The sequence below is a fragment of the Arachis duranensis genome, chromosome 9 (genome assembly GCF_000817695.3).
Source record: "Arachis duranensis cultivar V14167 chromosome 9, aradu.V14167.gnm2.J7QH, whole genome shotgun sequence".
Classification (NCBI taxonomy): Eukaryota; Viridiplantae; Streptophyta; class Magnoliopsida; order Fabales; family Fabaceae; genus Arachis; species Arachis duranensis.
In genome coordinates, this window is record NC_029780.3 from 98,101,213 (window position 1) to 98,117,377 (window position 16,165).

Genomic DNA, 16,165 nt, shown 5'->3' on the forward strand with positions numbered 1-16,165 from the left:
TTATTTATACTAAACTAGCTACTAGGGTTTACATGAGTAAGTAATTGATGCATAAATCCACTTCCGGGGCCCACTTGGTGTATGATTGGGCTGAGCTTGATCTATCCACGAGCTGAGGCTTTTCTTGGAGTTGAACGCCAAGTTATAACGTGTTTTGGGCGTTCAACTCCGGATCATGACGTGTTTCTGGCGTTTAACTAGACAGCAGCATGTACTTGGCGTTCAACGCCAAGTTACGTCGTCAATTTCCGAATAAAGTATGGACTATTATATATTACTGGAAAGCTCTGGATGTCTACTTTCCAACGCCATTAAGAGCGCGCCATTTGGAGTTCTGTAGCTCCAGAAAATCCATTTCGAGTGCAGAGAGGTCAGATTCCAACAGCATCAGCAGTCCTTTTGTCAGCCTTTTTTAGAGTTTTGCTCAAGTCCCTCAATTTCAGCCAGAAATTACCTGAAATCATAGAAAAACACACAAACTCATAGTAAAATCCAGAAATGTGAATTTAACATAAAAACTAATGAAAACATCCCTAAAAGTAGCTTGAACTTACTAAAAACTACCTAAAAACAATGCCAAAAAGCGTATAAATTATCCGCTCATCAAGAAGTAACAGTGTCAGATTGATGAAGTGATGATGTTGGCGTCTCTAAATTAGTTGTTGCTGTAGTTACTAATGAAAACTTGTAATGCAAGGTAAAACCTTCTTCGTTGTTGTTATTAATAGATTGAGAATCTGATCCTACATTCTTTTTCATAAAAATATATGTATAGAGAAATTCATTTTCATCAAAAGAAGCGTGTCGGGTTATATAAATTTTTCCACTTGGTGATAGGTATTTATACTCTTTATACTTTGGTGCATATCCCGTAAAAACACATTTCAAAGATCTATGTTCTAACTTATTTTTATTATAAGATTTAAGGGATGGAGAACAACTACTGCCAAAAACTCTAAGAAGATTGTAATCAAGTTTTCTATTCAAAAGCTTTTCAAAGGGAGATGAATTAGATAAAACCTAAGTTGGTGTGCAATTAATAAAAAAGGCAGAGGTAAACACAACTTCATCCCAATAAATTAAAGATATAAAAATTGTTGAGAGCATGGGTAGGCTCATGTTTATTAGATGTCTATGTTTTCTCTCAGCATATTCATTTTGTTAATGAACATATGGACATGAAAAATGATGGAAAATATCTTCTTTAGCCAAGGAATCAGAAAAGGCATGTGAGATATATTCCCCTCTATTGTCACTTTGAAACTCTTTAATCTTGTAGCCAATTAATTTTTCAATGTATAACTCATATTGTTCAAAAGTTGTAAACACTTCAAATTTGTTAACCAAGAGAGAAGTAAATGTATAATGTGAAAAAGCATCAATAAATATCACATAATATCTAAAATAAAGATGTAAAATTAAGGGATCAGGCCCCAAACATTTGAAAAAAATCAACTAAAGAGGAGTTGTATAAGATGTAGCAGAATTAGAAAAAAGCAACTCATGCATCTTAGCTTCAGAACAATTTTCACAAATGTAACACTCTCATTAATCTAAGCCTTACCTCATGTCGCAAAGCAAAGGTTAATCAAAGGTTACGACGATCCTAAGCAAAACTACAAACTTAAGGCACAAGATAAAGATATAAGATAGCAAAATATAAGTATATAAGAGAATGTAGTAGCCATAAGGAACTAGTCTCAGCCCGCAGAGTTTAGGCCGACTAGTGTTATACAAACATACAGAGTTTTGAAAGTTAATATAGCATATACAGAATATCTCTCATAAAGTAAGCCTCTAAGGCAAATATAAATACAAAAGTGAGAGAACTACTTCAAAATAACTAAAAGATTCCAAAACAGGATAAAGGTCCTCCGCTCTGTCACCATCAAGTAACTCACCGAGGTAGGTTGCGACCTACATCTGAAAAACAATAACAAAGTATGAAATGAGAACCGGAGGTTCTCAGTATGGTAACAGTGCCCAGTAATGTAAGATATAAGATCACAGGACGTTAGAGGCAATCCTAGAGCTTCATATCAACACAAGATTCAACTTAAAGCATAACTAAAATTAAAACCATAACTTTAAAACCATTATGAAATGGAATAAACTAACTTAAGGGATTTCTAACTATCAGTTCACTGCTGTCCCACAGCCTTCACCAGCCTAACTGCCATGCGATCCCATCGCCACCGCCTTCCGAGCCTCCTCAATCCCAGTAGAAAACACAAGTAATAACAATGCAAGTAAAGCACAAGTATAGCATGTATATCAAGAAATTCAAGTAGCAATTAATCATGTTATACAATTAGGCAAGCAGTTTCAAGTCGACAAAGCAAACAAACGGATAGAAGATGCACATGATGAATGTCTGTCCTATTGGATGTGATATCACATTGTCGGTTCAACAGCCAATGATAAACCCCATTTTTAGGGTTTATCTTGTGCTTAATTCGGGGGATTTTATGACCTTTGCCCATATTTATTCAAGGAAATAGCATGGTTTCATGATTGTCTCCTAATTTGTGTTTAAGTGTGAAAACATGCTTTTTGAGCCTTTGATTAGCTAAATTTAATTAAGCTTTGATTCCAATAGATGCCTTGATGTGTTTGTTAGTGAATTTAGATTAGAAAGGCTAGGAATGGATCAAAGGGATGAAGAGAAAAAGCATGCAAGTGGAGAACGCATGGAAAATCAAGGATTTGGGATGCATTCATCGACATGCACGCGCAGAAGACACACAGGCGTGGATTGTGGAGTCGCATGGCGATGCGTACGCGTACATGATGCGTACGCGTGGATAGAAAATTGCCAAGCGACGCGTACGCGTACATGGCGCGTACGGGTCGATGCTCGCACGTGACTTACTTAAAGGCAAAATGCTGGGGCTGAATTTTGGGCTTCCCAGGCCCAAATCCAACTCATCTCTGATGCTATTTAATCCAAAGATTGAAGGGAAATCACAACCTTCCACCACATTAGTTTAGTTTTAGTTTAGTTTTGGAGGGAAAGTTAGTTTCTAGAGAGAGAAGCTCTCTCTTCTCTCTAGAATTAGGATTAGATTATGGTTTTAGTTCTCTTCTCTTAGATCTAGATCTACTTCTACTCTTGCTTCAATTTTCCTTTTACTTTATGAATTCTTATGTAGATCTTTATTTCTTTTTCAATGCAATTTATGATTTCCATGTCTTTTCATGTTTGATTTGGTTTTCTATTATGGATCTCTTGCCATTGTAGTTAGATCTCTCTTTAATTCTTGAAATTCATGTTGTTTACCTTTATTGCCTTTTATGTGTTTGATGAAATACTTCTTTTAGTTATGAATTAGATTTTGTTCCTCTTGGCCTAGGTAGAGTAATTAGTGACACTTGAGTTATCAAACTCTCTTGTTGATTGATAATTAGAGATTGCTAATTGACTCGAATGCCACTAAGTTAGTCTTTCCTTAGGAGTTGGCTAGGACTTGTAGACTCAAGTTAATCCATCCACTTGACTCTCCTCCATGGTTAGAGGTTAACTAAGTGAAAGTAATGGACAATTCTCATCACAATTGATAAGGATAACTAGGATAAGACTTCTAGTTCTCATACCTTGCCAAGAGCTTTTCTAGTTGTTAGTTTATTTCTTTTGCAATTTACAATTCTTGTTTCTTATCTCAAAAACCCCAAAACATACTTCATAACCAATATCAAAAACACTTTATTGCAATTCCTAGGGAGAACGACCCGAGGTTTAAATACTTCTGTTTATATTTTTAGGGGTTTGTTACTTGTGACAACCAAATTTTTGTATGAAAGGATTTTAGTTGGTTTAGAAACTATACTTGCAATGAGGATTTATTTGTGAATTCTAAATTGTCAAAAATTCATTCATCAGCCAACCCGACACATCTCCATGGAGATGTCGCCCTTCGGTCTCATAATGAGAACCCCTGAGATATCGTGCCCGGAATACGGTCCAGGATATAGTGCCTGCACACTTTAGTGATTCTGAAGGGATGCGAGCAGGATACTCTTGCCACGGACCTCATATCTCAACGTAAGCGGGACTAACCACCGCCCATATGCTGTTGCCGCGATCTCGACAGGCAGGATCCAACTGCCGCCCTGCTAGAAAATACCTAATTGATTTTACCTATAGCCTTCTCTATGTTCTGACACCTAAAAATAAGCTAAAGAGTCTTAGATAAGTGTCACGGAAATTTACAAGCTTGTCAGAAAGGTAAAATAGTTAAAAACAAGATTTTCATAGAAAAACAGGGCAGTGTGCGTACGCACTCCCAGAAGAATTTTCGAGAAGTGTGTGTACGCACAGAAAGTAAAAGTTTTCATTTTAAATGCGCGCATAGATACGTGCGAACGCCCTCAACAGAATGCACTTCCCAGCGTATGCGTGTGCACGATGTGTGCGTACGCACAACTTACAAACTTCGTAGGGTGTGTGTGCGCACCAAAGTGTGCTAGCGCTCTCAACAGAATACATCTCCCTGTGTGTGCGTGCGCACCAGTGTGTGCGTATGCACGTTTTCAAAATTTTACATGGTGTGCGTGCGCACAAGGCTGTGCGTATGCACAAGTCAAAACATAGCCACTGTTTAGAGCACGCGCACAGCAGTGTGTGTGCACACACAAACCAGAAATCACAAATTCTGCAACATCACAGAATTCAAATTTTTTACACCAACTTCTAACAATCATATATTTTTCTACAAAATTCCAATTTTCACAAAATCTATACCGTTTTGAAGCTCTTTGAGTTATCTTTAATTCAATATAAAATTTAATCAATTTCAAAGATCGTAGCTCAATATATGATCCGTCAAAGTTAGCCTAAAATCCATTTTTACCAAAAACACTAAAAAATCAATTTTGCCAAAACTATCCATTCAAACCACCTATTCCATTTCCAAAACAGTTCTAATGCACCTAATTTATATACATACACCTTCTCATCAATTCACAACTTAGCAATCTATATTATCATCCATTTCATACACCAAATTCTACTTATAAAACTTCAAAGCTCAATAATTTAACATCATAAACCATTATTTTACCTTCCTCACATTTATCAACATCCACAAGCCTCATAATTCATTATCAATCCTCATAATCTTCATTATCCACCCCACCTCATAAATCAACATCATCATCCATTAAAATCATCACAATCATTATACATCAACAATCATCAACAACCAATTCAATCCTATCTTAAGGTCTACTAGCCTAAGTGTCCAGAAATATTATATATTACATAGAGAAAACCGAAACCATACCTTGACCGATTTCCAATATGCGCTATACACCAAAAATTTGTGCCCAACAAGCTTTCAACCACAACCAAGCCACCAACTCAAATCCAAAGGTTCCCAAAATCACAATAATCAAGCTACACAAAATAAATTCATAAAATCAATACTTAGGGTTCCATATATACATAAAACCACAGGTGATTTGGGATTTCTTACCTTGCCTAATATAGATTGGGACAAAACCAACTAATTACCCGGTGCTAGATTGTACCTAAATAATCAAAATCACGAGAACCACTCATTCACCATAGCCAAAAGTCAAATATGTTATAGAAGGAAGAACTGGCAGGAATTTTCGAGAAACTTACCATAATACCTAGCTAGAAGTGACAGGGTCGGCGAGAGTTTCGCGTAGCCGCCAACGGCACACGAATCGGAGTACCGTAGCTTGAGTTATGACCAAAAGAGTGAGGAAGTGAATAGTGTTTGTGGAACCCTAGCTCACTTCTCTCTCAATTCACGTTGCTTCAGCCTTCAAGTGCTGAAAGTGAGTGAATTTGTCACTTAAGTAACCTTTTATATGTTGGGTTTGGACCTAATTTGGGTCCGGTCCAACCCGTTAGAGTTTTTGGCCCATTTTATCAATTTTGGGTCAAACCTTTAAAATTACAGTTTTTAACTTTAATTTATTTCCTAACTTTTTTTTACTATTTTTATCAATTCTCGCACAGCACCGAACAAATATAAGCCGGTTCTATCGGTAAATTTACCGGTATGCGTTTTTACGCAATTTTTCGAAGAAAATTACATTTTCTAACTCAGAAAAATCTACTAAGTCCAATTATCATATTTATATTTTCTAATTAATATTCTAAATTTTTGGAACCTATTTTGATATCATTAATTTATTATTATTTTACGTTAATTAATCGGTTAATTATTTTTGGTTCTTACAACAAACATGCATTTTGAATTAAAATTCTTATAAGAAGTTTGAATATTATATTGAGAGAGCACTAATTGTATATATTTTAGTTCAAAATGTCTAAGATATTTGTGCCAAATTATCTAAAATAAAACAAGAAATAGTAAAAGCAATAGGAGAAGCAGTAGATTGTGAAGCTTGAAGCATAGCTACATTTATAAAACGATATATTTTACCATTACGTATACCTTGTAAGAGAACTTTCTGTGTGAATTGACATTTGACAAAGAAAAAGTGAGCATAAAATTTGAAATATACACAATTATCTTATTTAAAGACACTAATTAGGTTCTTAGTAATATGTGGTGTATGAATTAATTGTTGAAGATTAAACCATCTTTTAAAGTCTAAATAATAAAGAAAAAAATTTCCAATATGAAAGATAGAAATACTTTCTCCATTTGAACCTTTTTCAGTTATGTGTATTTAGAACTAGTCATAAAGTTTACATGATTGGGTGTGACATACTGTCATGCACCAGTATCCGGATACCATGCTAGATCTGTGACAAAATTTGGTATCGCAAGATATGTCATGAGATTATGAAAGGATGGTTTAGGAGGATGAGGAGTGGTAGATGATGAGAAAGTTCGGGCAGGAGTTGTTGATACTACCGAATTAAGTGTATAGAAAGAATTTCTTGCAAACTGATCTTGATTCTGAGAAGGTGGAGGAATTTCATGATTAAATTGGTTGAAGCAATGCTAAGTAATGTGGCAGAAATGGCCACAAACTTGGCACTAAAGTCGATTGTTAGTGAAGAAAGATCTTCTTCCTCTATTCATCCTACCACTTCTCTCTCTTCTAAAACTATTTCCACGAGAAAAACTTTGAAAGATTGGGGAAAAAAATTGTGTAAGATTAGTTTGTATTATTCTTGTGACAGTTTTCTTAAATTTTTCAATCATGTCATCATGTTTCATGATCAGATTTTTAACTTCATAGAGATTATAAAACTCACGTTTAGCATTGATGGTGGTAAGAAGGCTCTGATTATCCTCATCCAGTCTTTCCAAGAGAGCTTCAACATGTTCTTTAGTAAAAAGTGGTGTGCCCTAAGGATGCCAAAGAATTAGATATTATCTTGATCTTAAAAATATATTCACTCACAAATAATTCATATTTCGTGGTCAATTTTAATTGAGCCTTGAGTTGCTTGATTTTATATTTTGTAGATTGAGCAAAATAATCTTTAATTTTACTCCACATTTAATATAAGTACTTGCAGCTAACTATTTTGTGCTTGATCAGCAATTGATAAGAATTGTGGAGGAATACATTCTTTGTGAATATGATGTTTAAGACCTTGGCCTTGAATAATAGCAAAAGCTTGCTGCTTCCAAATCGTGAAATTTGTCTCACATAATTTATCACTGATAGGGTTAAATGATCCTTGTTGATAAATTATTGGTGTTGGCAAGGTATTGTTGATTGCAGGATTGTTAACCATGGAAGAGATAGAATTGTTGGAGCTTGGTAGATTATCGTTGGGTATCGCTATGCATATTTAGAAACTAAAAATTCTTGATACCAAGGAGTTTTGAGAGTTTTTTTTAAAACACAAGAAACACAGAGTGTTTGAACGGAGAAGAAGAATGAAGACTGTAAACAAGAATAAATTGATACTAAAAATAAAAGTGTACATAATAATGCAAGTCTAGCTTTCTAATACTGTATAATACTACTTTATATACAAGTAGCTATAACAAAGAGAAAGAACTTAAAACTAAACCAGCAAGCATAACAGAATTATAACTGACTTATATACCTAAGTCACACTATCTTGAGCTTTCTTGATTTTGGCTTCCTTAATAAATACTATGTACAAGCTAATTAAAAAAGTTAAAAACAAATGATGAAGATATCAGAATAAAAGCAGGAGTTAGAAGAGATATAATAGCATGAGTAAGATAAGAGATGTATTATTGAACTAAGGTTTATAAGGAGGTAGAGTTAGTTATATGGTAGAGTAAAGGAAAAACAATAGAGTCAAAGTCTATGAGAAAGTCCTTTTACTTCAAAATTCTGAATACAACTTGCTCTTCATCTTCATTATTTTCAATGGCAATGACGACATATACACTACCAACTATCAATATAATGTAACATAATACGAATATATATTTCTTTTATGTACCACTTTTATGTCTTTTCTTTTTCTCTTTTTGTTATTTTCTTTCATTGTCTCCTTACAGTTTTTAACCAAAACTCAAAAATGATGACAACAAAGATAAACTCACTACAAAATTCTTAATGTTCTCAAATCTTTTAGTAGTTTATTATCTCTACTTTCTACCGCAACCCACTAGTCATCACTATTAAAATTGTCGTGAATAAAAAGAAAAAGTACCAAAAAATAATAAATTTTGACTGTTGAAAGAGCTGAAATTATGGGTTAAAAATTTTTCAATGATCTTTGATTATCTTTTCTACAGCAAAAATATTAAACTAATTATTTAGTTAAAAACATCTTTTTTTATGAATTTTTGTTTTCAACCAATCAAATTATAGCATATAAAATCGATTAAACCATATATTTTTGTTAAAATTAAACCAAATAAATTGATTTAAATAAAAAATCAGATAAACCAAATTTTAAACCGATCTAAATTAATTTTTTATTTTATATATATATAAAATAATTATCATATTTTTATTATACAACATGATTAAAATATCTCTATTACTTTTTCATATAATGTTAGTTACCAAAAAAAACCCTAACTCCTAACCCTCTATTCGCTGTGCTATCGCTCTCCTTTTCTCCGCCAACCTCCTCCACTCTCATCGCCGTCCGCCACCCTCCCCCTCTCACTCTTCCACGTCTAACTCTCAAGGTCACCGCGCCGTCGTCGCGCGCATGACACTCACCCGAGGGGAACCGTCGTCCCCGGAGGCAGAATCATCCGCCATCCTGCTCCCCTCTCTGCCGCTCTGGCTCTTTGGCTCTGCAACTACATGTTTCTCTACCTGTAACTATCTGCGACAGTGTAACTACATCCTTCCTCTTTGGTCTCTGGTTCGCTGTTGCTCTTCTTCTCGCCTTCGCCGCCAGTTCAGGTAAGACCTCCCCTTTATCCTCTTCAAAGTTCAATCTGTTGTATTTGTGCTATATTGTTTTCTTCTGTGGTTTATTCTGAATATGCTTATGGTGTATTATTGATGATTCTGTTAAGTTTTGAGTTATTATTTTACTGAATTTTTATTTGAATTTAGTTTATTGATATTGAATTAATGCTGTTGAGATTGATTTATAAATCCAATCTGTTGTACTTGTGCTGTATCGAATTTTAATTCTGAGTTACTAATCTGTATGATTGAATCTTTTCTGTTGCATTGAACTAATTCATTTATTTATTAAATTTTTCAGTTAAATTTTGCTAAGCTGCATCTTGTTTTACTTGAATTTTGTTGTTGTTGAATCTTGAATTCTTATTATTGAGTTCTGATTTTAACTACTTTCAGTTATTATAGCAGATAAATCATCAAAAAATAACTGATATTGTTTAGATATTTAAAGCAACATGTTGTGCAACAACTAGAAAAGAGTGAAGCACAAGTAATTGAGGAGGAACAACAGCAGGCAACGGTGGTGGCACCACGAGAGAAAAAGGAACCACCGGCTACTGTGTTGGCAGAATCTGTGGAAACGGAAATAGAGCAGGCACTAGTGGTGATAACTGATAAGAATAGAGGAAATGGAACCACAGCAGACATTAGTAGTTAATGGGAAAAAAACTAAAGTGGAAAATAATGGTGTGCTTGCTTATCTACTGCATTAGCCAAACAAAAATAATTATGCAGCACTTTCTTGATTATCCCTGACCCTATTTTGTAGTCAATTAGATGCATAAATAGAATTGAAGTTAGTCCACAAGTTGGAACATGAAGTCATATTTTTTTTCCTTTGCTCTCTCTCTCCCTCTCCTCTCCCTCTTGTCTTTCAAACACATCTTATTTTGGATGATGTATGATGTATTATAGTAGTGTATCAATTGTTAAAAAGTAGAGACCCAAGATACATAAATAGAATAACTTTTATAACAGAAATGATATGCGTATTTTTCCACGTTTAGTTGTCAAAAATATTTTGCTTTTATAAATATCATAATATCTCTTATTATTAAGGTAATTTTTAAATTTTCATTCTACAAATATGAAAATATTTTACACACCAAAAATCAACTATTATATTTTAATGTATATTTATATGTTTAACTTTATATAATTTTAATTTATATTTTGTGTTAGTATGTATTAAATAATACTTATACAAAATTACATATAATATTTAACGTTTTATTGTTTCATCACAAGTGCATAAAGCACCCCAATGACAAAAAAAGAACGCAAAGAAGAAGCGTGTGATGCCGCTAGGAATTAGAGTGTGTCTACACCTTCTCACTAATGAAACTGGTTTTTGTTAAGTTTAAACCAATTTAGTTGAACTTAGTTACCAAAAAGACTTGGAAATATAGGGGGACTAAAAAAATACAAAAATCATAAAATGGCATTTGTATTTCATTCCTCCAAAGTGAATACAAAAGGCATATGCATCCAGGTGCAGTGTCAAGTTGAAGTGCACCATAGCTAATAATACCACCAACCGCCTCAGCATTCTCTGAGAAAACTGAACGCAACAAAATACACAACAAATCACTATTTTCACTTCTATAAATGTTGCTCTCATTTGAGCACATACATAAGGCTTCCTGTAGTTTGAAGCAGGCACATACTTTTGTGACCTTTTTGCAATAGCACTTGTACTACTGCTTCTAAAATGATCTGACATGAAAAGTGCAAGCTACGAAGCAATCCTCAAGTTATCAACAATAGCTTGATTTTCAAGAATGTTCAAGTCATTTAAGTGCTTCAGATGTAAGATTGTTGTACAAGCAAAGAGTATAATAGCATCCAACTCCTCATCCCTGTAAGATAGCTAAAATAGAAAAACAATTCAGTCACTGTATGTGTTAATAATTGGAAGATATGTGTCCACACACACACCCTTTACCATTGGATAGATCCTTCATCCAATCCAATGGTGAAGAATGGTTGTTTGTTTAGGGTTGGAAGGAAAATGAGTACAAAGAGTTTCTTCTCTAAAAGACAGCACAAACTAAGTTTATTGACAGCACACAATTTTCATGCAACATCAGCAAACACAGCATTTCATCAATAATCAAAATCACAGGGGAAGACGTTGGCTCATATAGATCATTAACTGCTATACAGGAAATTGAAGTCAAGAATACATTATACATTGAATGAAGAATGAACCAATTTCGCATACACAAAGGTAAAATGAGACCCAAGTTTTGCACCTTTGCAGCAGACAAAAACTAATAAACAACACTAAAGCTATAACTCCTATGAAAAAAAAAAACCTTTTTTCTATTTAGACGAAATTAAATCCATAACAACAAAATCAAATTTACATTGTCACAAGGCAAGCAATGGGAAAGAAATGTTTGTTTTGTTTCTTTCTTTCTTCCTTCCTTCCCATTCCCTTGATCACACTAATTGTCCAACCAATTGTTCAACCTAGTAAGTAATAACACTGCCAAATCAAAATGCTACACAAAGAAAAAAGGACACAAAGTGATAAAAAAAGGGAGCAGGGTGTGGAACTAATAAAATCAGAATGGCTAAAAGTACAGCATCATTGGTAATCCTTCCCAGAAGCCTTGCATTGCAGTTCCATAACATATCATATTATCAAATCTGAGTTAACTCCACCAACCAAAAAGTTCAATTGAAGCGCCTAGCATGATCATCAATGTGCATAAAGACAAATTAGTTGTTCCACACAAGAGAAAACCCCCCAATGTAATGTCATTTGTTGTTAATTCATTATAAATCAACTTGCATCACTAGAATTTTCATGAAGAGTTTTTGAAGTCAAAATGGTCAAAGAAGAAGCAAAGTTTTAGTTGAATACAATAATCATCAATTGGCTAGATATTGCTAGAAGCTAATGTTGGAAGCTTGAAGATTTTTGAAGAACATTCAAAAGAATAGTACACCTACAACATTCTACAACATTGAAGAAATTCAAAATCAAATTGAATTGAAATTGGAAGTCAAGAAAATTAGAAGATTATGGAAACTACATGAATACAAGTTGAAAGAAGATTCATGAAGCCAACTCATAAAATAGTAGTCATTACAAAATTGAGTTGTAATTCATAAATTATTATTTTAGTAGGAAGTATTGCCTATATAAAGGCACATATGCCTTGTGAATTGTATGTGTGTGTTCCATAATGAAATGTGTATGTTTTGAAATGTGAAAATTCTCTTCCTTGTTATATGAGTGTTAGTGAGTTTGAGAGATGAAAAATATGATAATGTCATTTATATGAGTGAGTGATCCTAGGGCCAAATTAGTTGTGGGTATTATACTTACATTTGTCTTCTCATTTGTTTACATAGGATGGAGCTTTGGCAAATAAGTTTCAATATCAATAATGCATTCACAACCAGACTCGTTTTCTTTCTCTTTTTAATTCTATATACGTAAAAGTGAAAAAATTATTCCATAAAAATTCTATAATCAGTACCATATTCATCTCAATGATGATTTTCAGCAACAAAAAATTAGCTTAGTGATAGTTTCAACAACAAATTATTCAGGGTTCAGTGACGAATTGACAGTCGGTGATTATTTTCAGCAACAAAAGGGTGACTAGTTCAGTGATATTTTCAGCACCAAAATCAAAGGCAGCAACAAAACAGAAAAGGAAAGAACTGGAGAATTTGTAGGAACTCACCAAATTGGGACCAGCTTCTGGTTGTGCGAAGGAAGCTGGCGTAAGAAGGACGAGGTCGTGGTTTTAATTTTCACAGTAGAGGCAGAGGAAGTTTTAGAGGTAGAGGTCGTAGCAATTACAACCAAGGAAGTTACAATAATTTTACACCACCTAATCAAGGAAGAGGTGGAACGAATTTCAAGTCTGTCAACCGAGGAAGAGGTCGAGATAATTTTTATCAAGAAAGAACCAATTTCAATTGCTTTCATTGTGGAAAGTATGGACACAAAGCAGCAGATTGCAGATTCAAAATGGTGAATAACAATCAAGCACACGTTGCAGAAAATCAGCATCAAAATACTGATGACAATCCAGGTACTCAGACTTTATTTTTTACGAGTAATTCATGTGATGAAGATGAAAATATATGGTACTTGGATAATGCTTGCAGTAATCATATGTCTGGTAGAAAGGAGTTATTTTCTTCATTAGATGATTCAGTTAAACTATTATTGAAGTTTGGTAATAGTACAAAGATCTCTATTGAAGGAAAAGGGCACATACCAATTAAATTGAAGGATGGTTCTCTGAGTTATATTTCTGATGTTTTCTATGCTCCTGAACTTGATTATAATTTACTGAGTATGGGACAATTATCTGAGAAGGGATATAAGATGATAACTTATCATGGATATTGCACTGTATTTGACAACAATGGAAGGTTCATTGATAAAGCAAAGATGACTTCAAACAGAATGTTTCCGTTAAAAATTCAACATGTTAATCCCTCTTGCATGAGCTCTGTGATACTTGATGATAACTGGTTGTGGCATATGCGGTTTGGGCACTTTCATTTTTCTGGCCTAAACTACCTGTCAAGAAAAGGACTTGTTTCTGGTCTACCACGGATTCATATTCCCAATTGTGTTTGTGAGATTTTTCAACTGGGAAAGAAGCACAGAGATCCATTCCTTACAGGAAAGTCTTGGAGAGCTAGAAGATTACTTGAAATTGTGCATTCAGATCTTTGTTCTGTAGAAGTTCCAAGTAATGGTGGTAGCAGGTACTTTATCACTTTTATTGATGATTTTAGTAGATATACATGGGTATACTTTCTGAAGCAAAAATCAGAAGCATGTGATGTCTTTAAGACATTCAAGATGTTTGTCGAAAAACAAAGTGGCTGTAAAATCAAAATTCTCAGAACAGACAGAGGAACAGAATATCTTGCATGTTCAGAATACTTTAAGCAACACGGAATTCAACACCAACTAACAACTAGATACACTCCTCAACAAAATGGAGTTGCTGAAAGAAAGAATAGAACCATCATGGATATGGTCAAATGCATGCTCAAGTCAAAACAAATGCCTAAAGAGTTTTGGGCAGAAGCAGTCGCAATAACAGTTCATATTTTAAACAGGTGTCCAACAAAAAGTGTTCGTGATAAAACTCCAGAGGAAGCTTGGAGTAGAAAGCGGCCTTCCATTCATCATTTCAGAATCTTTGGGTGTATCGCTTATGCCCACGTACCAGATCAATTAAGGAAGAAGTTAGATGACAAAGGTGAGAAGTGTATCTTTATTGGCTATAGCACAGACTCAAAAGCATACAAGTTGTACAATCCAGAAACAAAGAAAGTAATCATCAGCAGAGACGTGACGTTTGACGAGAAAGCCATGTGGGACTGGAACACAAAGACGGAAAAGCAGTCGATTGTAATTTCAAGTACATGTGATGATGATGAAGAAAGACAACCAGACACAACCGAACAACCAGAATCATCTAGAAGACCTCAAAGAGAGAGGAGACTACCTGCTAGATTAGCAGATTATGAAGTTGGCAATGACAACGATCCGTCCGATGAAGAAATCATAAATTTTGCTCTATTTTCAGATTGTGAGCCGTTGAACTTTGAAGAAGCCTCTAAAAACAACAATTGGAAGAAAGCAATGGATGAAGAGATTCATACCATTGAGAAGAATGACACATGGGAGCTGACCGATTTACCAGCAATTAAGAAGCCAATTGGAGTAAAGTGGGTTTACAAGACTAAGTACAAACCCAATGGCAAAGTTGATCGTTTCAAAGCAAGATTAGTTGCAAAAGGATACAAACAAAAACCAGTGATCGAGTATTGTCCAACTGAAGAACAAGTTGCAGATATCTTTACAAAGCCATTGAAGACAGAGTTATTTTACAAATTGAAGAAGATGCTTAATTCTGCAAGTTTGATTTAAGGGAGGCAATGTTGATTAAAATTTTAAATCAACTTGCATGGACTAGAAGCTTCATGAAACATGGTTAAAGAATTGAAGAAGCAAAGTTTGAGTTGAATACAATAATCATCAATTGGCTAGATATTGCTAGAAGCTAATGTTGGAAGCTTGAAGATTTTTGAAAACATTCAAGAGAGTAGTATACCTACAACATTCTACAACATTGAAGAAATTCAAAATCAAATTGATATGAGTGTTAGTGAGTTTGAGAGATGAAAAATATGATAATGTCATTTATATGAGTGAGTGATCCTAGGGCCAAATTAGTTGTGGGTATTATACTTACATTTGTCTTCTCATTTGTTTACATAGGATGGAGCTTTGGCAAATAAGTTTCAATATCAATAATGCATTCACAACCAGACTCGTTTTCTTTCTCTTTTTAATTCTATATATGTAAAAGTGAAAAAATTATTCCATAAAAATTCTATAATCAGTACCATATTCATCTCAATGATGATTTTCAGCAACAAAAAATTAGCTTAGTGATAGTTTCAACAACAAATTATTCAGGGTTCAGTGATAATCAGTGACGAATTGACAGTCGGTGATTATTTTCAGCAACAAAAGGGTGACTAGTTCAGTGATATTTTCAGCACCAAAATCAAAGGCAGCAACAAAACAGAAAAGGAAAGAACTGGAGAATTTGTAGGAACTCACCAAATTGGGACCAGCTTCTGGTTGTGCGAAGGAAGCTGGCGGCAAGGAGGAATCCCCGGGACCTGTTGCTTCTGCCTCCGCAACGACGAGCGCAACGAAGGTGCGGGACTGACTGTGAGACGGTAAAGAGACAGGGTACGACGAAGATGACCAGTCCCAGGACCTGCTGCTTCTGCCTCCGGCGACAACGAGGGTAGGGAAGGCGCGCGAGCGCGACTGAGTGCGAGACCA